Raw genomic sequence first — 22,656 nt, forward strand, 5'->3', positions numbered from 1 at the left:
AAAAAATTAGTGATGAGCGGGTTCGGTTCCTCGGAATCCAAACCCCCCCGAACTTCACCCATTTTACACGGTTCTGAGGCAGACTCGGATCCTCCCGCCTTGCTCGGTTAACCTGAGTGCGCCCGAACGGCATCATCCCGCTGTCTGATTCTCGCGAGATTTGTATTCTATATAAGGAGCCGCGCGTTGCCGCCATTTTCACTCGTGCATTGGAGATGATAGGGAAAGGACGTGCAGCGTTCTCTCAGTTGTGTTCAGAGTGCTGCAAATATCTGTGCTCAGTGTGCTGCAAATATCTGTGCTCAGTGTGCTTGCAAATATCTGTGCTCAGTGTGCTGAAAATATCTACGTTCTCTGCCTGAAAAACGCTCCATATCTGTGCTCAGTGTGCTGCAAATATCTGTGCTCAGTGTGCTTTATTGTGGGGACTGGGGACCACCAGTATTATATAGTAGGAGGACAGTGCAGAGTTTTGCTGACCAGTGACCACCAGTATTATACGTTCTCTGCCTGAAAAACGCTCCATATCTGTGCTGCATTGTAGTATATAGTAGGAGGACAGTGCAGAATTTTGCTGTGACCACCAGTATATATATAGCAGTACGGTACAGTAGTCCACTGCTCTACCTACCTCTGTGTCATCAAGTATACTATCCATCCATACCTGTGGTGCATTTAAGTTGTGCGCAGTATATATAGTAGGAGGACAGTGCATAATTTTGCTGACCACCAGTATATAATATATAGCAGTACAGTACAGTAGTCCACTGCTCTACCTACCTCTGTGTCATCAAGTATACTATCCATCCATACCTGTGGTGCATTTAAGTTGTGCGCAGTATATATAGTAGGAGGACAGTGCATAATTTTGCTGACCACCAGTATATAATATATAGCAGTACGGTACAGTAGTCCACTGCTCTACCTACCTCTGTGTCGTCAAGTATACTATCCATCCATACCTGTGGTGCATTTAAGTTGTGCGCAGTATATATAGTAGGAGGACAGTGCATAATTTTGCTGACCAACAGTATATAATATATAGCAGTACGGTACAGTAGGCCACTGCTCTACCTACCTCTGTGTCGTCAAGTATACTATCCATCCATACCTGTGGTGCATTTTAGTTGTGCACAGTATATATAGTAGGAGGACAGTGCATAATTTTGCTGACCACCAGTATATAATATATAGCAGTACGGTACAGTAATCCACTGCTCTACCTACCTCTGTGTCGTCAAGTATACTATCCATCCATACCTGTGGTGCATTTAAGTTGTGCGCAGTATATATAGTAGGAGGACAGTGCATAATTGTGCTGACCACCAGTATATAATATATAGCAGTACGGTACAATAGGCCATTGCTATTGATATATTACTGGCATATAATTCCACACATTAAAAAATGGAGAACAAAAATGTGGAGGGTAAAATAGGGAAAGATCAAGATCCACTTCCACCTCGTGCTGAAGCTGCTGCCACTAGTCATGGCCGAGACGATGAAATGCCATCAACGTCGTCTGCCAAGGCCGATGCCCAATTTTATAGTAGAGAGCATGTAAAATCCAAAAAGCAAAAGTTCCGTAAAATGACCCAAAAATCAAAATTAAAAGCGTCTATTGAGAAGCGTAAACTTGCCAATATGCCATTTACGACACGGAGTGGCAAGGAACGGCTGAGGCCCTGGCCTATGTTCATGGCTAGTGGCTCAGATTCACATGAGGATGGAAGCACTCATCCTCTCGCTAGAAAAATGAAAAGACTTAAGCTGGCAAAAGCACAGCAAAGAACTGTGCGTTCTTCTAAATCACAAATCCCCAAGGACAGTCCAAATGTGTCGGTTGGCGCTAAAGAGGAAATTGACAAGGAGGATTCTGATGGTGAGGTGGTTTGTTTAAGTCAGGCACCCGGGGAGACACCTGTTGTCCGTGGGATAAATATGGCCATTGACATGCCTGGTCAAATTACAAAACAAATCACCTCTTCGGTGTGGAATTATTTTAACAGAAATGCGGACAACAAGTGTCAAGCCGTGTGTCGCCTTTGTCAAGCTGTAATAAGTAGGGGTAAGGACGTTAACCACCTCGGCACATCCTCCCTTATACGTCACCTGGATCGCATTCATCAGAAGTCATTGACAAGTTCAAAAACTTTGGGTGACAGCGAAAGCAGTCCACTGCCAACTAAATCCCTTCCTCTTGTAACCAAGCTCCTGCAAACCACACCACCAACTCCCTCAGTGTCAATTTCCTCCTTAGACAGGAAAGCCAATAGTCCTGCAGGCCATGTCACTGTCAAGTCTGACGAGTCCTCTTCTGCCTGGGATTCCTCCGATGCATCCTTGAGTGTAACGCCTACTGCTGCTGGCGCTGCTGTTGTTGCTGCTGGAAGTCGATCGTCATTCAACAGTCCTTTGCGAGGAAGATCAAATATCACAGCAGTCATCCTGCTGCAAAGCGGATAACTCAGGCCTTGGCAGCTTGGGCGGTGTTAAACGTGTTTCCGGTATCCACCGTTAATTCACAGGAAACTAGAGAATTGCTTGAGGTACTGTGTCCCCGGTACCAAATACCATCTAGGTTCCATTTCTCTAGGCAGGCGATACCGAGAATGTACACAGACCTCAGAAAAAGAGTCACCAGTGTCCTAAAAAATGCAGTTGTACCCAATGTCCACTTAACCAAGGACATGTGGACAAGTAGAGCAGGGCAGACTAAGGACTATATGACTGTGACAGCCCACTGGGTAGATGTATTGCCTCCCACAGCAAGAACAGCAGCGGCGGCACCAGTAGCAGCATCTCGCAAATGCCAACTCGTTCCTAGGCAGGCTACGCTTTGTATCACCGCTTTCTATAAGAGGCACACAGCTAACAACCTCTTACGGAAACTGAGGAACATCATCGCAGAATGGCTTACCCCAATTGGACTCTCCTGGGGATTTGTGACATCGGACAACGCCACCAATATTGTGCTTGCCTTACATGTGGGCAAATTCCTCCACGTCCCATGTTTTGCACATACATTGAATTTGGTGGTGCAGTATTATTTAAAAAATGACAGGGGCGTGCAAGAGATGCTGTCGGTGGCCCGAAGAATTGCGGGCCACTTTCGGCATTCAGCCACCGCGTGCCGAAGACTGGAGCACCACCAAACACTCCTGAACCTGCACTGCCATCATCTGAAGCAAGAGGTGGTAACGAGGTGGAATTCAACCCTCGTCTACTGTCACTGCATATGATTCTGTCACCATTGAAAGAATGGTGGAGGATTATATGAGTGACCGCATCCAAGTAGGCACGTCAGACAGTCCGTACGTATACTGGCAGGAAAAAGAGGCAATTTGGAGGCCCTTGCACAAACTGCCTTTATTTTACCTAAGTTGCCCCCCCTCCAGTGTGTACTCCGAAAGAGTGTTTAGTGCAGCCGCTCACCTTGTCAGCAATCGGCGTATGAGGTTACTTCCAGAAAATGTGGAGAAGATGATGTTCATGAAAATGAATTATAATCAATTCACCATCAATTGCCTCCAGAAAGTACACAGGGACCTGAGATGGTGGATTCCAGTGGGGACGAATTAATCATCTGTGAGGAGGGGGATGTACACAGTGAAAGGGGTGAGGAATCGGAGGATGAGGAGGAGGTGGACATCTTGCCTCTGTAGAGCCAGTTTGTGCAAGGAAAGATTGATTGCTTATTTTTTGGTGGGGGCCCAAACCAACCAGTCATTTCATTCACAGTCGTGTGGCAGACCCTGTCGCTGAAATGATGGGTTGGTTAAAGAGTGCATGTCCTGTTTATACAACATAAGGGTGGGTGGGAGGGCCCAAGGACAATTCCATTGTGCACCTCTTTTTGCTTTCATTTTTCTTTGCATCATGTGCTGTTTGGGGACTATTTTTTTAAGTGCCATCCTGTCTGACACTGCAGTGCCACTCCTAGATGGGCTAGGTGTTTGTGTCGGCCACTTGGGTCGCTTAGCTTAGTCACACAGTTACCTCATTGCACCTTTTCTTCTTTGCATCATGTGCTGTTTGGGGACTATTTTTTAAGTTTGCCATCCTGTCTGACACTGCAGTGCCACTCCTAGATGGGCCAGGTGTTTGTGTCGGCCACTTGGGTCACTTAGCTTAGTCACACAGCTACCTCATTGCACCTCTTTTTTTCTTTGCATCATGTGCTGTTTGGGGACTATTTTTTAAATCTGCCATCCTGTCTGAAACTGCAGTGCCACTCCTAGATGGGCCAGGTGTTTGTGTCGGCCACTTGGGTCGCTTAGCTTAGCCATCCAGCGACCTTGGTGCACCTCTTTTTTTCTTTGCATCATGTGCTGTTTGGGGACTATTTTTTAAATCTGCCATCCTGTCTGACACTGCAGTGCCACTCCTAGATGGGCCAGGTGTTTGTGTCGGCCACTTGGGTCGCTTAGTTTAGTCATCCAGCGACCTCGGTGCAAATTTTAGGACTAAAAATAATATGTGAGGTGTGAGGTGTTCAGAATAGACTGGAAATGAGTGGAAATTATGGTTATTGAGGTTAATAATACTATGGAATCAAAATGACCCCCAAATTCTATGATTTAAGCTGTTTTTGAGGGTTTTTTGTAAAAAAACACCCGAATCCAAAACACACCAGAATCTGACAAAAAAAATTCAGGGAAGTTATGCCAAAACGCGTCCGAATCCAAAACACGGCCGCGGAACCGAATCCAAAACCAAAACACAAAACCCGAAAAATGTTCGGTGCACATCACTAAAAAAAATAAATAAGGAGGAAAACAGAAAGCACATAAGTAAGGCATCAAGATTCTTGTAGAGTGGTGATTCTTAACCCTCAAGTTTTGTCAACAAGTCATGTTTTGAGGATTCCTCTCTGTGGAAGCAGGTTCCATAATTAAAACCCCCAAAAAATAGATTAACTTACCAGGCTGTGTATGATCAAAGAAATTCACAAAACATGACCTGTTGATGGTGCCTGAGGACTCAAGTTGAGACCCACCGTTGTAGTTGATGTGGAGAATGTGTAATATTCCCTGTAAGGATTACTCCTCTATTCCTTAACCCTCGATGTGATAGTCTCTTAGACGTCCGTGAGTGTAAACCTTTTGCTACAAGTAACATGCAAAACACAAGCAGTAAAGATTCACACTGTTTATTGTTTGTACAACAAAGGTATAAAAGACAAGAGTTTAGGGCGTGTATGCCATAAGTCAGTAAGTGATTGGGTAAAGAAAAGAGGGGTTAGCATAACATGATTGGCTAGGAACTGCCGCAGTGGAAGGATGTACATATATGGGCAAGTTTGCACTCTACATAAAAAGGGTGTGTATTATGTAGAAAGTTTGCACACGGTTCATTTTGGTAAAATGCATCTATATGGTGGTACTTAAATATATACAAGCATATGTAACAGAGAAGAAGAACAAAGTATTAACCCTTCAATCCCCTCTTAGAATCATAATTGTTATACTATATGATTCTTGCAAAGCTTACGTCTTTCTGCACGCCAGTGGCGCAATTTTTGGCCTGTGCGGGAGTTGCAGTAATTGTTGGGCATTTTAAGAAGGGTTAATCGTTGGGTTAATGATGTTCCGTGTTTATCCTTTTTATCTAAGGCTTCAGCGGGCTTATAGCCCCATGGGGTACCTGTGTTCCAGGCAGCCGCGGACCATGAGTTGCAATCATTTCCCCAGTTATGGCCTGTAACGCAAATATAAGGTACCTCGGGGCTTAGGTTGTCTGTGGTGTCAGCGCGGATCTGGTAGTCAACAGACTTTTGGACAGCAGCTAGTTGGGGGAATTGGAAATAATCTAGTATGTAGGTTGCGGTGTATGTGGTGGAAGAGTTATACCATAGTGTCAGTTTCCCTTCATTCTGAGTTATATCAACCTCAGTCATTGAGGGGGGAAAAATGGGCCAGTAGGGCTATCAAGATAGTCCCCAGGGTAAAGATAGGGGGCATTTTCTTCATCCTCCTCTGGTCTTCTGTCTTCGCTAGGTGGGAGGTCAGGGCTGTCCGCCCCTGTTCGTACCTCACTGGAATCACCTGTTTCCTCCTCTAGGTCTGGTCTAGGAATTTTCTTTACTCGGGAAGCATGGATCCAGGTGGGACTCTCTTCTGTCAGGACTGCGGTTCGGGTTACAGCAACGACTTCCGTCTCTGGGCCATAGGTGAAGTCTCCTGGGCTCTTGCTGCGGGGGAGGATCTTCACCACTATTCTGTCTCCGACCTTAAAAGGGTGTGTTGGTTCCTGTGGATTCAGAGGGTTTTTACAAGCGACATCATGTTCAATCTCATCAAGTTTGGTTATGAGGGCCCTGACATACTCTTCCCTTATAAGTTCTAGATCTCCTTCCTGTATTATCAACGGTTTTTTTGCTCATGGGGTGGGAAAAGGCCTACCCCCATCTAGGGATGATTTTCTGTGTTAGGATTCTTGCTACTGTCTTGGCATCCTCTGACTTAGTTGGGAATACTTCTGGCCAGCGAGAGAACATATCTACAATGACCAGGGCATATTCTTGTTTACCTGTACCAGGGATATGGGTAAAATCAATTTGTAAGTGTGTAAAAGGGGTGGTGGGGTATTCAAGATGCTGGTGTTTCGCTTTATTAGGGTTGTTAGGGTTGCTCCTGAGGCAGGTGATGCATCTGCTAACATATTAGTCCACAAGTGATTTGGCCTCAGTAACATAAAAATCATTGGTTAGTAGGAGGAGTGTTGTGGCTCTACTATGGTGACCAACACCATGGTAATGGGCAATGAGCAAAGGGGCACTGGACTGGGGTATACAGGGTTTCCCCTCTTTGCAGATTAATCCTGATTTAGGATTTTTTCTGCAGAATTGGGTAAGTCCAGTCGGAGAGATCAGTATTAGTCGCAGCAGCTTGAAGTTGAGTGAGCAGATGGACGTTGTCAAGGGAGGGACATGCTCTAGTGAGTGCAATGAGTTCTGCAGCTTGCGCGGACTGATAAGGTATTGGTAGGGCTTCCAACACAGTGTCAGGGAGGGTGACAATGGCATAGCCAGCTTGGTATGTATTGTCATTGGGCCTACTACAGGAGCCGTCAACAAAAACTATGTCTGCGCCTGGTATGGGAACGGGAGACATGTCAAGTCTGGGAGAAGTTTCAGCTTCAATGGAAGCAGCACAGTCATGCAGGTCGGGTGGTTCATCCTCGGGACCTTTCAAGCCTAAAAGGGCATTGAGAATGGGTGCAGGGCCAGAAGAACTAGCAGTGTACTTGATGGTAAGGGTAGGGTTACCCAAAAGGAGTACTTCATATCCACTAAGGCGTTGTGCTGACATGTGCTGTGTGTGTAAGCCTTTAAGTATTGCCAGGACATCATGGGTGGTGTGGAGTACTGTGGTGTGGCCTAAAGTGAGGGTAGTGGCCATTTCTGCAACCATTGCACAGGCTGCCAAAGCCCTGAGGCAGGCAGGCATACCTTGCACAGACACTGGCATGACTTTGGAAAAAAATGCCACGGGGCGCAACTTCCCTCCATGAAACTGTGTGAGCACCCCCGCCATGGTTTTACAATTGTCCCTTGCATATAGATGGAAAGGTAGTACATAATTGGGGAGGCCAAGTGCCGGACTTTTCATCAACATACATTTTAAACTTTCATATGCAGTTAACATTTCTTGTGACCATTGTACAGTTTTAGGTTTGTCCTTCAGTGTGGCTTGTCTCAAAATGTTATCATAATAGGAGCAATCAGATATCCACTGTCTGCAGTAATTTACCATACCCAGGAAGGACAGTAGTTCCTTCTGGGTAGTTGGGGTGACCAGGCCCAATACAGACTGTATGCGTTGTGGACTGATTTTCCTCTCTCCCTGAGTGAGCACAAAACCTAAGTAATCAACATGCTTTTTACACCATTGCATTTTTGTTTTGGACACCTTGTGTCCACATTCACAAAGCCAGTTTAGTAATGAAACACCATCCTCTCGGCAGGCCTCCTCAGTTTGACTACAGAGCAGCAGATCATCTGCATACTGTAGCAGGACTGAACCATGGTGAGGTTGCCAGGGCCCCAATGTGGCCTGGAGTACAATGCTATAGACAACGGGTGAGTCAATATAGCCCATGGGTAATCTGCACCAGGTAAGTTGTTTACCCTCAAAAGAAAAGGCAAAAAGTAATTGTGTCTGTGAATCTACAGGTATGCTGAAAAAGGCATTCTTCAAATCAATTACAGAGAAGAACGCAGCATCTGCAGGGATTGCAGAAATGAGTGAGTTTACGTCTGGAACAATTGGTGCAATTGGGACTATTAGCTGATTGATCGCTCTGAGATCCTGTACAAATCTTATACTGCCATCAGCTTTGGCAACAGGGTTCACAGGAGTACAGTATGGTGATACAATATGTCTGAGAATACCCTGTTGTAAGAATTGCTGTATCATGGGGCGGAGACCTTCTATCTTTTCTGGTGAGAGGGGATACTGCTTTTGATAAACAGGTTGTGAGTCGGGTTTGAGATTGGCCTTATATGGTGTGCATGAGATTAGGCCAGTGTCATATGGACCTTCTGACCAAAGAGCGGGGTTTACTTGGGCTAAGTCAGGCATTGGTGGGTATCCCATTGATTCCCATTGAAGGAGCAGTCTTTTCCAAATCACCATCATATAGGTCAGAACACAAAACACTGGTTGTTGCACCGCTGTCCACTAAAAAGGGAATTTTACTTCCATTTATAATAAGTGGCAGCAGAGGTGAATCTTTCCAATGACGGGTGAGTTGAATAAAGGCTGGGATACCCTCCTCCGGGCCCCGTCAGTGCGCGGGGTCTTGCCAGTCAACTCTGAAACGTACATGATCAGAGAGAGGGTTGTCATGGCGTGGGCGGGGGTGTTGTTGGGGGGGGCAGGATTCAGAGCAGGCTGTCGAGGTGTCTGAGGGGGCTGGGGGCAATCTCTTGCCCAGTGACCATCCTGGCCACAGTTGTAACAGGAGGTGTGCCGTTTGCCGGCCATGTCTCCTGTAGGTGGTTTATGTTGGGGTCTTTGGAATCTTCCCTGACTGCGGGGTTGGTTCTGTCTGTCAAAGCGTCTGGAGTTCTGATAGTTATGAGTGGGTGCAGGTTTCTTTACATCAAAACACCCTGCAGCCTCTTTCTCATACAGATGTTTTTCAAAATCTTTCGTACTATCAGAAGTCCAGGAAGAGACGCTTTGCTTAACAGAAACTATGACAGAAGGTAGAAGGTTGTTAATGAAGGTGGAAATGAGTAAGCTTTCCGAGTTAAGCAAAGGTAAGCCAGCGTCATCTGTCCAGCAGTCCTTAAACCTTTTCCAAAACTCAGTAACAGACTCTGAAGGTTTCTGTTTACAAGCTACAGCGAAAGGCAAAGAAGCACGGGTTTTAAAGACTTTCTTCATATGTGTATCAATTTCCTTCCACATATTCTCGATACCTGTCTGTGTGTTGAGGGTGTAGGCAGCGGCACTATTTTGTGCAGCAGGTGTGTGGATGGCAGGGACCTTTGTCCAATCCCATCCATTATAGTGGTCGATTATACCATCTATAATCAGCCTCATGTCTTCTTGTGTATAGCTGCGTCCTTTGCAAGCTTTGCGCAAATAAGATATACAGCCATCGGGGGTAATTGTGAGCTTGGGACAGTGTTTTACTATTATCTAAACTCTGGGTTACTGGTGCGTTAGGGATAGAGCTAGTGGACGCATTTTCTAGCAGTGGAGTTGGAGGCGATCCCATCTGTTGTGAAAGGGTTACTGCTGCTAAGAGATCTGTGTCTTTAAGAGCAGGATATATTGGAATGTAAGGGGGAGGCGAGAGGGTTTTCAAAGATTTACAGGTTCTCACTTCCTCCCTTCTGTGCTGTTGGGAACTGATATTTTTAATCCTCCTTTGTTTCTTATTGATGGATTTATCATACCAATAGGGCGCTATGGTCAGCCACTGCTCACCCCCGGCCCGCATATATGTCATATCCCATTGTGGATCATGATCATACCACGGCCAGGCTTCCCTGTCCCCTAAACAAAGACCTTTAACCATATCCATATAGAAAGGGTAATTACTGCCTTCCCGTGGGAATGGGTCCTATCCTGCTTTCTCTGTCCACCCTGCTAAATTATCCACCCAGTGATCAATCAAATAATAATCAGAGGTAGAATTACGGGCCACGTATTCTTTACATGTCTCCCCGGGTAGGGGAGGGGGGTATACAGTTTTCTTACTCTGACCAGAGCCCATAGTAAAAACACAATTTCCAACAACTTTCTATGCATGCATCAGCTAACCAGTTAATTAGTTATTGACAATATCACAATATCATCTGCATAGTACTTTAACAAAACAAGCGATAGTAATAATCTGTACGTTTACTCACCACTCGTACAGGGACTTGGAAATGCAGCGTATTGTGATAGGAAGCAAGAAAGTTATAAGGGTATTCAACAGACGTGCACTTACCACCCGTCAAGCTGAATACATGAAACTTATACTCTAATATCTGTTATGGCCATAACATAATAAGTAGACAATCAAATCGAGGTAAAATCTACGTTATGTATAGACTCCCAGGTCTATTTTAAGTATCCCAGATACTAACGTCTTTGGAGAATTGCGCTTGGACCCCTGGTCACTTCTCAGACGTATCTTTAAGTCCCAGACATTAAAGATGTTAGGTCACGTGTTCCCAGAACACTGACACGGATTCAGCTTCAGTGTATGACCGCAATCCCGTCCGGCAAAGACAGACAATAAATTCTCTATCTTACCGTCCGGGGACGATCAACTGAATCCCGGACGAGCCCCCACTTGTAAGGATTACTCCTCTATTCCTTAACCCTCGATGTGATAGTCTCTTAGACGTCCGTGAGTGTAAACCTTTTGCTACAAGTAACATGCAAAACACAAGCAGTAAAGATTCACACTGTTTATTGTTTGTACAACAAAGGTATAAAAGACAAGAGTTTAGGGCGTGTATGCCATAAGTCAGTAAGTGATTGGGTAAAGAAAAGAGGGGTTAGCATAACATGATTGGCTAGGAACTGCCGCAGTGGAAGGATGTACATATATGGGCAAGTTTGCACTCTACATAAAAAGGGTGTGTATTATGTAGAAAGTTTGCACACGGTTCATTTTGGTAAAATGCATCTATATGGTGGTACTTAAATATATACAAGCATATGTAACAGAGAAGAAGAACAAAGTATTAACCCTTCATTCCCCAATGTGTTTGGCCATTCCAACACTCTTTTTTTCAAGGATAATGGTATTGGGATTGTTATCACCTCAAACGGCTGTTTGCCTATTAGTTATTATAGGGATTGTTAAGTCAGAACCATACAATGACCTAGGGTTTGTTGGTATGTTAGTCATTATGTGTGCGGGCTGTGCACATATTGTTATTAAAGAATAAATACAGACAAAAACAAAAGGATAACACAGCCGTGCATCAGAGAACATTACGCTTTCATGCATACTCTACAAGCTGTAATACTGCGGCACAGCACCTTCTGATGGAGGATGCATTTCTGAACGCTACGTCAGCACAGCTGATAGTCAAACATCACTAGCACACTAACTTCCCTATATTTTACCAACTTATGTTTAGGTGTGTTAAATTCTTGCTGTCACCTTGTGTGTTATATAAAGGTGCTTGACACAAAATATATATTGTGCTATACACAGACATGTGAAGAGTCTTGATTAGGTGTGTGGGCTCCACATTCATGCCCCCAATTCCTAATATGATACACAGTAACTAATGACACCAATTCCTAATAAAATACACAGTAACACCCCCCAATTCCTAATATGATACACAGTAATACCCCCCAATTCCTAATATGATACACAGTAACTAATGACACCAATTCCTAATAAAATACACAGTAATACCCCCCAATTCCTAATATGATACACAGTAATACCCCCCAATTCCTAATATGATACACAGTAACTAATGACACCAATTCCTAATAAAATACACAGTAATACCCCCCAATTCCTAATATGATACACAGCAATACCCCCCAAGTCCTAATATGATACACAGTAATACCCCCCAATTCCTAATATGATACACAATCATGCCCCTAATTCCTAATATGCCCTCAATTGGTTAAATACCATATATCTTTGCTCCAAATTCATAAGCCACACAGCAGTACCCCATTTCAGATTAGATTAGATGAGGGCTGAATAAGCACGAGACCATATAAGAGCCCCATTTTTTGTGATTGGTTGTTTATGACAAAGCAGTTGCTAGGTAGTTTTTCCAAGGGTCCTTGGGAATTTTCTATAGGTTGTTTTCCTTGTCCATCAGTGTTTGTGGGTGTAGGCCTCAGTGCATATAAAAGTTTGGGTCATGTGCTTCATACTTCCTTTTGCCATTTGGACAGCTAAGTGACACAGGCTCTGCGCCTGTTTGTATTTCATTTTCTTAAGGCTGCTGTTTTAATTGTCCCACACTGTTTTATGTTTTTGGACAGCTGAGTACCCTGCTGTATTGTTTATTACTGTCTTATCGCTGCTGTATTGTTATTACTGTGCATTCCATTCCCTTTATAATGACTGTATTTCCTTAATTGTCCCCCTTGCTGACTTGTCCCCCCTTTCTTAAGTGTCCCCTACTTTTTCAGTTTCTCCCTGCTTGTCCCCTCCATATTTCCCCGTCCCTGCAAGTCTGCTCCCCCCCTCCATCTTGCCGATGCTGCCCACTGCTGCAGGCTATAGGCGTGCCCGCGTCCGTGTGGTTGCCTCCCCTCCCATCTCGCCCACCGTTGCCTCAAGGTCACAGAGGGGGCCATCAGCCGGCGTCCGCTCCCTCCTCTGTCTGCTCTGAGTCCGGTGAGCGCGGCGTCTGCCCGCGTGCGCTGTAGACGGTGCTCCAGCAGCGGGAGCGTGTTCTCCCCTGCCGGCCCCTTCCGCAGGCAGGGGCAACGCCACGAGTGGTGGGCCAGGTGCTGCGGTATCCGCCGGCGGGAGTCACGTGGGCTATCCTGCAGGGGCTCCGATCGCGGGTGGTCCCATTTCCTCCCTCACTGCTGTTACAGCTGCGGCACCGGCCGGTGTTAGCGGCCTGGCGCGGTATGGTTTGGGTCTTTGGCATGTTCCCTTCCCACACAGGCTTGTCTGCGGTGGCCCCCGATGTGCTTGCATCCTCCCCCTTCCCTGTCCAGCAGTCCCTTTGGGTTGGTTGTCCTCCTTCCCTGTTTCCCAGAGCGTTCTGCCTGCTTCTGGGGCTAGTTGCATGGGGCTGGTGCGCCATCTGCTGTCCAGCCTGGGGTGTTACAGGTGTTTTCAGTCCCTTTACGTCCCGGCAGCGTTGCCCACGATATCTCCCGGGTTGGTCCCCTCGTCCTTTTTTACGGGATCTTACCCTGGGGGTTTTTGCGCTTGCTTCCCTTCATCGGCCGCCATATTGGCAGTCTCCTGTTGCTCCTGTCATTATTCCCTGCCTCCGGGATATATGGCACAGCCCCCCTCCTGGCCGACCGCCTATGGTCTGGCTGTCGGTTCTTCGATTGGGGCGCCTGCCGTCGCTCCAGCGTCCCCTAACCTGGTTTATTTTCTAACCCGTTTTGTTCCCCCTGAGTGTGCAGTTCCAGCGTCGTCAGGACCGCGGAATCGGGGTACACGAGTTGGAGGCCGGGAGAAGATTCGGTGTCGGTGTCTGCTGGAGATGTTCGGTCAGGATCGTCGTCGGCTGGGGTGGTTCCGGGTCCTGCAGGTACCGGTGAGCATGCTGTTTTCTTTGTTGCTTTAGCATTGTTTAGTTCTAGTTGTGTTTCCTCAGGTTTCTCCGGGCGCCCGCGGCATTTTGCCTAGCTTACTGCGCGTCGCCTGGCTACGGGAACTGGGTATGACGGGGTGCCGGTGGCTACGGGCATGTCGGCTCCCTGATGTTTTGGTCACAGCAAATTTATTTATTTATTTATTTTTTGTTTGTTTTGCTGCCGCACTGCACTGTGGTCATGCGGTTGTTTCCCGCCGGGGCTCTGACTGCGGAGTTTTTATAGTCTCCCCATACGTACGTGGGGTCCTCGCTAATCCGCACATATACTGGTGGGTTGTGGGCATTTTATTTTGGCAGGGTAGGTAGTGGGTACGATTGGAAAGGGGCAGGTGGCCTTGTTCTACATTACGGGGATCGTGTTACGCAGTCGTGATGGCTAGCAGCTGGGGATGCTCGAAATTCTTGGTGGTTGCAGCTAGCTCGGTCGAGGGCGCATGGGCCTCTTACTATCAGGGTTTCTGCCTGCCTTGCTGGTGCTCGGACCATGGACAGTTCTATTGTCACGGGCCCCCGCCCTGGGGGGCGGGGGTTAGTGGCCTCGGATTAGGGTCGGCGCAGGGTGGGGGTACATTATCGCGTTCGCCTCTATGCGGGGCGGTCACACAGTTGGGTATGCACCCCGGTCGCGGGCGGAGCACTTTCTGCTCCTTTGGGGACCGGGGTAGGTAGCACGGAAGGCCCTTTCGCTGTTACCGGTAGGTTCCAGGGTGGGTGCCCATTTCTGCCACCTCTGTCTCACCCACATGGGGTTTTGGTTTCCTGCTGCTTTTCCGAATGCTTCTGCAGGGTGCGTTTTTCTGGCTATTGTCTAGTCCCTGCGTTTGGGTGACTTTGCGGTCATGTTTCCTGCTGATTGGAGCTGGACATCGCGTCCGCTTTTCACCTTCTTCCCTTTCCCCGGTATCTGTTTTTTCGATTTCTGGGTGTTCCGTTGTGGGGAGTTTTTTTTTTCCGGGTCGGTTGTTCTGTTCGCCTGTTGGTTTGTTTCTGCACGTTTTTTGCATGTATGCTTCCAGGCTGCTTTCGCTGATGGCTCGGGGCCTTGTTTTCCTTTCTCTGGGTGCTTACGGGGGTGGTTTAAGCTTTTCATATCGCCGTACTTCCTCCCTCCCGGCCCTCCGCCTGTTATGTCGTCTGGTTCCCAGAAGTTGGCGGCACGATGTTTGTTTCCCGGCGTTGCAACCCGGGCATAGCACCTGGGTGGCGAGGCATAGTTGTGCCTCCTTTGCTACATTACGTGCATTGGTGCCTGGGATGGCTGTTGATGTTTCTTTCATGCCTTACTTGTATCTGGCGGATGGCCGAGTTGTCCAGCTACTTGGACGGGCAAGTGGTGACTCCTCCCATGCTCCTGACGATGGCTCCGATTGCCGGGGTGCAGTGGTTTTTATGGGGTCGCCTTTAGGTACTTTGAGGGCCTTGGTCTGCGGGTTTTTTCCCGGGATGACAGGTCGGGGGCAGCCGGGGCTTCTGCCCTTGCGGGCACTTCCTTTCGCTCCGTACTGCTGCGGCTGGCTGCTCTATCAGGTCTTTCGTGCTATCCATGGCCATTATGGGATGGGCGTCGGGGGATCCTATGGCTGCAGCTTTTGAGTGGGCACGTCACTTTTGGTATACTTAGGTGAAGTTTGGTGGTCCCGTTTGGGTCCGGCCAGGCGGGGCGTAGTCTGGTTCGTGAGGTTGCGCTGTTCGGGCTGGCTTTTGCGATGTTTTTTTCAGCGGGCGTTCCGGTCAGTGGGTTGGTGGCTGGTGACTGGTCGTCTTTGTACTCCGGTTTGCCTGTCAGTGGTGTTTTCTGGCGGGGCGCCTAGATGGTGGTCGGTTCGGAAGCCTGGGTACTGTGCTTGGGTCAATACAGAGAGGATTTGCATGGCCCCTGCGCATGGATGCCACGCCAATCGTGGGCATTCCGTTTTTCCTGTGCAGACTTGTGGGTTCTGCGAGGGCTTGGGTTGGCCGGGGTCATTAGTTTCCCCCTTTTAGAGCGCAGGTGCTTACGGATGGTGACACATTGCCTTTGGCGTGGGTGTGTGTCCGGTGCGGCCTTTGGGGGTTGGCCATTTTCTTTTGTGTACCCTCCTGGGTCCTCTTCGCTGGTTTTTCAGTTTCTGTAGCGTTACGGCTATGGTGGTTGCAGGGTACCCATGTCCTTGCGGATTGAGGCGACTACGCCTGCTGCGGCGGCGGGTTCTTCAGTTGCAGCGTTAGGTACTGGACTGCTGGTGATATGCGTGGTATACAGCCTCTGTGCGTTTGGGTTGGGTTTTTGGGCTATTTATACCCATTTCCTTGCGGATTGGGGCTGTTGCGCGTGCTGCAGTGGCGGGTTTTTCAGCGGCAGCGCTTCGGGTGCTGGGCTGATGGGAGGGGTGTAGTATGGTATGCCGGCGCTCGGGCTCCCGGCGACCAGCATACCGGCGCCGGGAGCCCGACCGCCGGCATACCGACAGCGTGGCGAGCGCAAAGGAGCCCCTTGCGGGCTCGCTGCGCTTGCCATGCTACGGGCACTATTTTATTCTCCCTCCAGGGGGGTCGTGGACCCCCACGAGGGAGAATAGTTGTCGGTATGCCGGGTGTTGGGATTCCGGCGCCGGTATACTGTGCGCTGGGATCCTGACATTCGGCATACAGAAGACCACCCGATGGAAGTCTGGGTGCTATGCAGACTCTGTACGTTTGGATACAGTTTTCGGGCTCTGGTACCCATTCTTGTGGATTGGGGGGCCGTTGCGGGTGCTGCGGCTGCACGTTCTTCGGCGGCAGCACTTCGGGGACTGTGCTGCGGGGAAAGTGCATTGTATGGTGTTTTAGGGCTGGGGTACCCCCAATTCCTTGCGGATGGGAGCAGCTGCGCATGCTGCATGGGGCAGGTTCTTCGGTGGCAGCGTTTTCAGGTGCCGGGCCGCTGGGGATTTGCTTTGTTTTGTATTTTACAGCTGGGGTACCTGTTCATTACGGATTGACACGGGTGCGCATGCTGCGGTGGCAGGTTTGGCAGCGGCTGCAATTCCGGTGCTGGACGTCTGTGTGGTGTTCGACTGGTGTACGTTGGATGCATTTTTTCGGGCTATGGTACCCATTCCTTGCGGTTGGGGGCAGTTACGCATGCTGCGGCAATGGTTTTCTTCGGCAGAAGCGATTCAGGTGCGGGGCCGCTGAGGTGTGCGTAGTATTGCGGTTCGGCGGAAGGTCGCTACCAGCCAGCGGTCAAGGGTGTGCATACGTGGTCATTGTGGGGCATCCCCTTTTGGTAAGTCGGCGAGCGTCCTCTCCCTGCGGGTGGACTACGGATGTTCCCATGCGGTTTCGTCCATTGCTCTGCTGGAGTAAAGGGTGGTGAGTCCTGCACAATGCGGGTTATGCTTTAGGAGGGGTGGGAAGTCCCCTCCTAGGTTATTTAGTTTTCTGCTAGTTGACTGATGCTGGTGGGTTGGTAGCGCCCCCTTTTTTCTAATGGGGTTTGGATGCGGCTTCAGCGCTCTGGTACCCATTCCTTGCGGATTGCGGCTGCTGTGCAGACTGCAGCTGCTGCGATTCGGGTGCTGGGCCGCTGGGCCTCTGCGTTGTTTAAGTTTGGTGTATGTTTGTAATGTCTCAGTTGCGCCTGTTGCGCGAACCCAAAAACTGTGTTTACCGGTCAGTTTTTGAACGGATAGCGTTCAGGAATTGAGGGTGTGAAGCAAATGTTTACATTTTCCTCCGAGGGGGCATAATTCCACGGGAGGTTTTTTGAGTTTTCTCCTTCACTTGGGTTTGTTTTGCTACTGTTTATCGTGTAATTTTATTGTCTGTTTTAGCACCAGTGTTAGGGATCTTTTCTTTTTCAGATGCTATCGACACGCAGGAGCGTGTGCCTGTTGGGTCATTTTTTAAACAAAAAGGAAATAAAATTTTGGGCGGCTTCGCATACTATGGCAAGAGGAACGGCTGTGGTTTTGGTCACGTGGTGGTCCCTGGGTACGGAGCTCGTGGCTTGCGTGGGGGACATTTGGTTGGGTTTTCTTTTCTACCAGATAGGTGGGTGATGTCGCCCGTTCAGGTGTCCTGCCCTTAGTCTGTACTGTGTTTGGGTCGTGTTTGTAGGTTTCTGCCTCATATTTGCTATCAGGTCTGCTTTTGTTGCTCCATGCACTCACTGGCTGTTCAGCAGCGTTCTGCTGTCATTGGCCGGGGAGGAATATGCTTCGTTATTATTGTAGGGGTGCAGCGTGTTTCTCTGCTGTCTGTTCGGGCCCGGGAGGCGGTGGCTCTGCGGGTTTGTTTTGTAGCTTTCGGTGGTTTGGTAGGGCGGTTTCTTTTGCTGGTCCTCCGGGCCCACAGTTTTTTGCAATGTTAAGCATGTTAGTCTCTTCCTCGGGGGGGTCGGTGGTTTTCTTGATGGGACTTTTGGGTTTTGCCTTAGCTTTACAAGGTTGTTTTTGTTTTTTCTCCCGCCCCCCCTCATGTTTTTCTCTGATGTCAATTTTCTGTTCTGATTTTATCTTTTGTCGGCTATTAAAAGCCAGATAGGCGGGAAAGTCGCTACCAGCCAGCGGTCATATAGGCCTAAGTGGTCATTGTGGGGCACCCTCTTTTGGAATGGACGGCGAGTGTGTCCTTACCCTGCGGTTGGACAATCGGACGCTCCCCTAGGGGAGCATCCATATTTGCCAGAGGAAAGAGTGGTGGGTCCTGCACAATGCGGGTTAGGCATGTAGGAGGTGGTTGTTGTGGTAGTCCCCTCCTCAGTTTCGGTGATATAATCAGATGACTGGAGCTGGCGTTTGGTAGTGCCTTTATCTTTGCCATCCTCCAACATAAAATCTAGTTTAAAGTTCCGGTCAGTCATCGATAAATACCGTCTGACCTTTTACATCTAGCTATTGGTGTCCGTGTCTTTATTTATAGTGCTAAACTAGCTTAAAGTTAAAGTGTAAGTGATCACAATAAAATGATGGGCGCCTTATGATAGTTAATAGTAATCAGATAGTAATCAGATGTGATAGTCTGAAGAATGGTATTTATTGGGCGGGATTCAAATCTTCTCTGCCCCCTCTCGCCACCATCGCACCCGCCGGCAGTATTCAAATGTTACTGCCGATGGGTGGCGAGCTGAAATGCGTGAAAAGTGACCCGTTTGGACGCCCAAACTGGACTTTTCATGATTGCGCCCATGTCTTTAGTCAGGTTTAGCTGCTTTACGTGGCTAAACCCGTCTCTTATGGGCACGATCAGCGTGAAAAGAGGGGTCATTAGAATATCGCCCCACGATCTCCCGTCACTTTAGACGGGAGATCGGGGGCAATAGAAGATTTGAATCCCGCCCATTATATAGTAGAGGAAATTGGTAAAACTGTGAATACAAATGATATGCACAGATAGGATGCAATGCAAACATAACATATATGAACTAGGTATGCAAACACACATTACTGAACACATACAGAGAACCAGCAGCATTTTAAAATGATACAGCTGGCATATATAAATGACTAAAGCAAATCTATGATGGCAGATTTAGGGGTCAGAATCTTTTCCTATCAGATGCTATGCTGAGGAGAGCATATGTGTGTCCATGTCTGAGACCATGTGGGAAGGAAGCTGGTTTAGACCTGGAGGAGGTGACTACTATGGTAATGGTAATGGTGATGTATGTGTGTGTGTTTTTGTTGTTCATGTGGTGAACCATCATGTGATGCATGTGTGTGTGTGGTCCAAACATATATAAAATCCAAACATTTACGGCACTATAAGGGGGGCATTTATTATGGATTTACATATTCAATGCAATCTGGGCGGGATCTTACCGATCCTAACACCTAAATGTATAATACGATTGTGCACAAGAAGAGACAGGGGAGCCCGTCCTTGTAATGTGCTGTGACAGCTGCCAGGTGGCCACTGCACATGCGTGGTCAGCTAAGACTGCACAAGTACAGACGCCATTCTCGGGGACGGTTCCGGGGGAACCCTCTGGCAGCTACAGGTGTGATGAGTAGCCTATAGGCTATAATGGACTATAGCTGCAGGGGCTAATATCGGGAATGCTTCACATTCCAGATATTTGTACATCGGGCACCATTGCATCCCCTATAGAAACCTACGGGGTATGCGGCTGCTACGGTAATGAAGGTATCACAGCAGACACTGCGGTCTGTCCTTCTTACATTCGGGGGATGCTTAATATTTGCAGCTAACCCCCCAAAATGAGTGTTTTCAGGGATATACAGATGTGTCCACATACATCTTTGCTATATCCCGCCATGTATGGCATGGTTTTGCATGCCATACACTCAGAGATTTAGCCATGCCTTGTGATTTGTCTTAATTTGCTTCTTTAATATATTACTTTATACATATTAGCAGCTGCAAATATACAATGATAAATGTGCCACTAATGGACTTACATTCATATTACCAAACTAGGTGCTTCATCGCGCCCTACGGGCGCTCTTCACACCGTCGCAAGGGGCTACGCCCCCTTAACCCTTGCATGCCTTTCTGGGGTTTAATATTTGTATTATATGGAGTATTACCTGCATTCCTTTGTTAGTGGTTAAATATTGCACAATGAAAGGGCGTGCGATGGTGAAGGAGGCGCAGCCCCTTGCGACGGCGTGAACAGCACCTGCAGGGCACGATGTACAGAATGTAGCGGGTGCGGGGGGGACTGCGGATGGTGTCTGTAGATGCTGCGGGTGGAGGGGAGGCAGAAGTGGGGGTGGGGCCCGGATGGGGAAGGTTCGGGAGGTGCTGCGCGTGGGGGAGGGGCAGAGGAGTGGGGGATGCAGATGGGGGAGGGGTCCGGAGGCACTGCAGGTGGGGGAGGGGCAGGGGTGCCACGGGTGGGAGAGGGGCAGGTGTGGGGATGTTGTGGATGGGTGAAGGGTTCCGGAGGTGCTGTGGGATGGGTGTGCCGGGGGTTGGGTAGGGGACCGCAGGCACCATGGGTAGGGTAGGGGCAGGTACGGGTGTTGCGGCGGATGGGAAAGGAGGTCCGGAGGTGCTGCAGGTGGTGGAGGGACAGGTGCGGGGGTGCCATTGGTGGGGGAGGGGTGGGTGAGGGGGGGGACCGCTGATGGAGGAGGGTGTCTGCAGATGCTGCGGGTGGAGGGGGGCAGGTGTGGGGGGAGACGTATAAGGGGGGTGAATGGTGGAAGGGGCCTGGAGGTGCTGTGGGTGGTGAAGAGGTGGAGGAGTGGGAGCCACGGGTGGTGTAGGGGGTCTGGAGGCACAGCATGTGGGGGAGGTGTGGAGTGCCGCATGTGGTGGAGGGGAAGGTGCGGAGGTGTAGTGCATTGGGGAGTGGTCTGGAGGCGCTGCGGGTACTGTACATGCCATAAAAGGTAGTTGGAGGGTATGCAGTAACAGGGCCAGGACAGGGGTGACAGGGTCAGTACAGGGTTGACGGGGCCAGGACAGGGGTGACGGTGCCAGGACAGGGGTGACGGGGCCAGGACAGGGGTGACGGGGCCAGGACAGGGGTGACAGGGCCAGGACAGAAATGATAGGGACAGGATAGGGGTGACAGGGCCAGGGTAAGGGCGGCAGGACCAGGACAGGGGTGACAGGGCCAGGATAAGGGTGAAAGGGCCAGGATAAGGGTGAAAGGGCCAGAATAAGGGTGGCAGGGCAAGGCCAGGGGTGACAGGGACATGACAGAACACAGGGCACGGGAGAGATTGGTATTAGGGACAAAACAGTGGTGACAGACAGATGTGTCTTACCGGAGTCACTGCTGCTGGCTGCTGCTGTTCCATTCCAACCTGTTGGGATCTGCTGCTGCTGGAGACTTGGCATGGCTGACTCTCTCAGGCTGGAGTCCTGCTTTCTCTGCCAGTCCGCATCCCTCCCCCCCTCCTCAGTCACACACCGCAGACCTCGCGCAGCTGCCGGGCACTGTGGTAAGGTGAGACTGGAAATGACTGGTTAGCCCCCAGGAGATGCTGCGGCTGGAGGGAGGAGGGGGTCATAGCATGCACGTGGCGCGGACCTCACGGCTTCCGGGCACTGTGGTAAGGGGAGACTGGGAGTGACTGGTTTGCTCCCAGGAGACGCTGCGGCTGGAGGGAGGAGTGGGTCAGAGCCTGCAAGCAGCTCGGATTTCTGCAGCGCTACCCGCCAGCTAAAGTGTGTGAATGAGCTGGGCGCACTCCACTGCGGGTGGCAGCGCTGCAGCTAGCGGTGGGGTTGCCGGGGCTGGAGATAACAGAGGCAGCAGGTGCCCCACTAAACTGCAGCTAAGAAGCGTGGAGTGTGTCAGAAAGTGACGCTCCCCCGCACCAGAGAGACCCTGCTGAGTATGCCGATGTGGGGGGTCAAGCACACAGTGAGCCGGGGCCCGTCTGTCTGTATGACATACCCCTCACACACCCCCATACCTCCCAAATGTCCCGATTTTCGCGGGACAGTCCCATTTTTTGGGGTCTGTCCCGCTGTCCCACCCGCGGGTCGCAGTGTCTCCCACCCGCGGGTCGCAGTGTCCGGCGGTGGGGGGGGGGGGTGGGGGCAGTTGGAAAGCTCCTGTACTCGCTGTTCTGCTTAGCAGAGCAGCGGTGAATAGTGGAGACAGAGGGAGAGGGGGCATCAGGGGGTACGGATTACGGGGGGGGGGGGTTCCAGCAGCAGAGCCGGATTAAGGGGGGGGGGGGGGCAGGGGATACGTACCGTTGGCCCCACAGTTTTAGGGGGCCCCCCGGCTGGAGTAGCTCTGTCCCAGCTCAGAAGCTCCCCCCGTCCTGCCAGCAACAGCGGCAGCATTGTGCTACAGTCAGCACACGCTGCTGCATATTGGCAGGTCTGTGGTGTTGCAGGGAGGCAGCAGTCTCCCTGCTTTCTTCTCCCTGTGCGGGTGTGTAGGGGGAGCGACCACATCCTCTGGATTTAGCCCT

This window comes from Pseudophryne corroboree, chromosome 12, assembly GCF_028390025.1.
Source record: "Pseudophryne corroboree isolate aPseCor3 chromosome 12, aPseCor3.hap2, whole genome shotgun sequence".
Classification (NCBI taxonomy): domain Eukaryota; kingdom Metazoa; phylum Chordata; class Amphibia; order Anura; family Myobatrachidae; genus Pseudophryne; species Pseudophryne corroboree.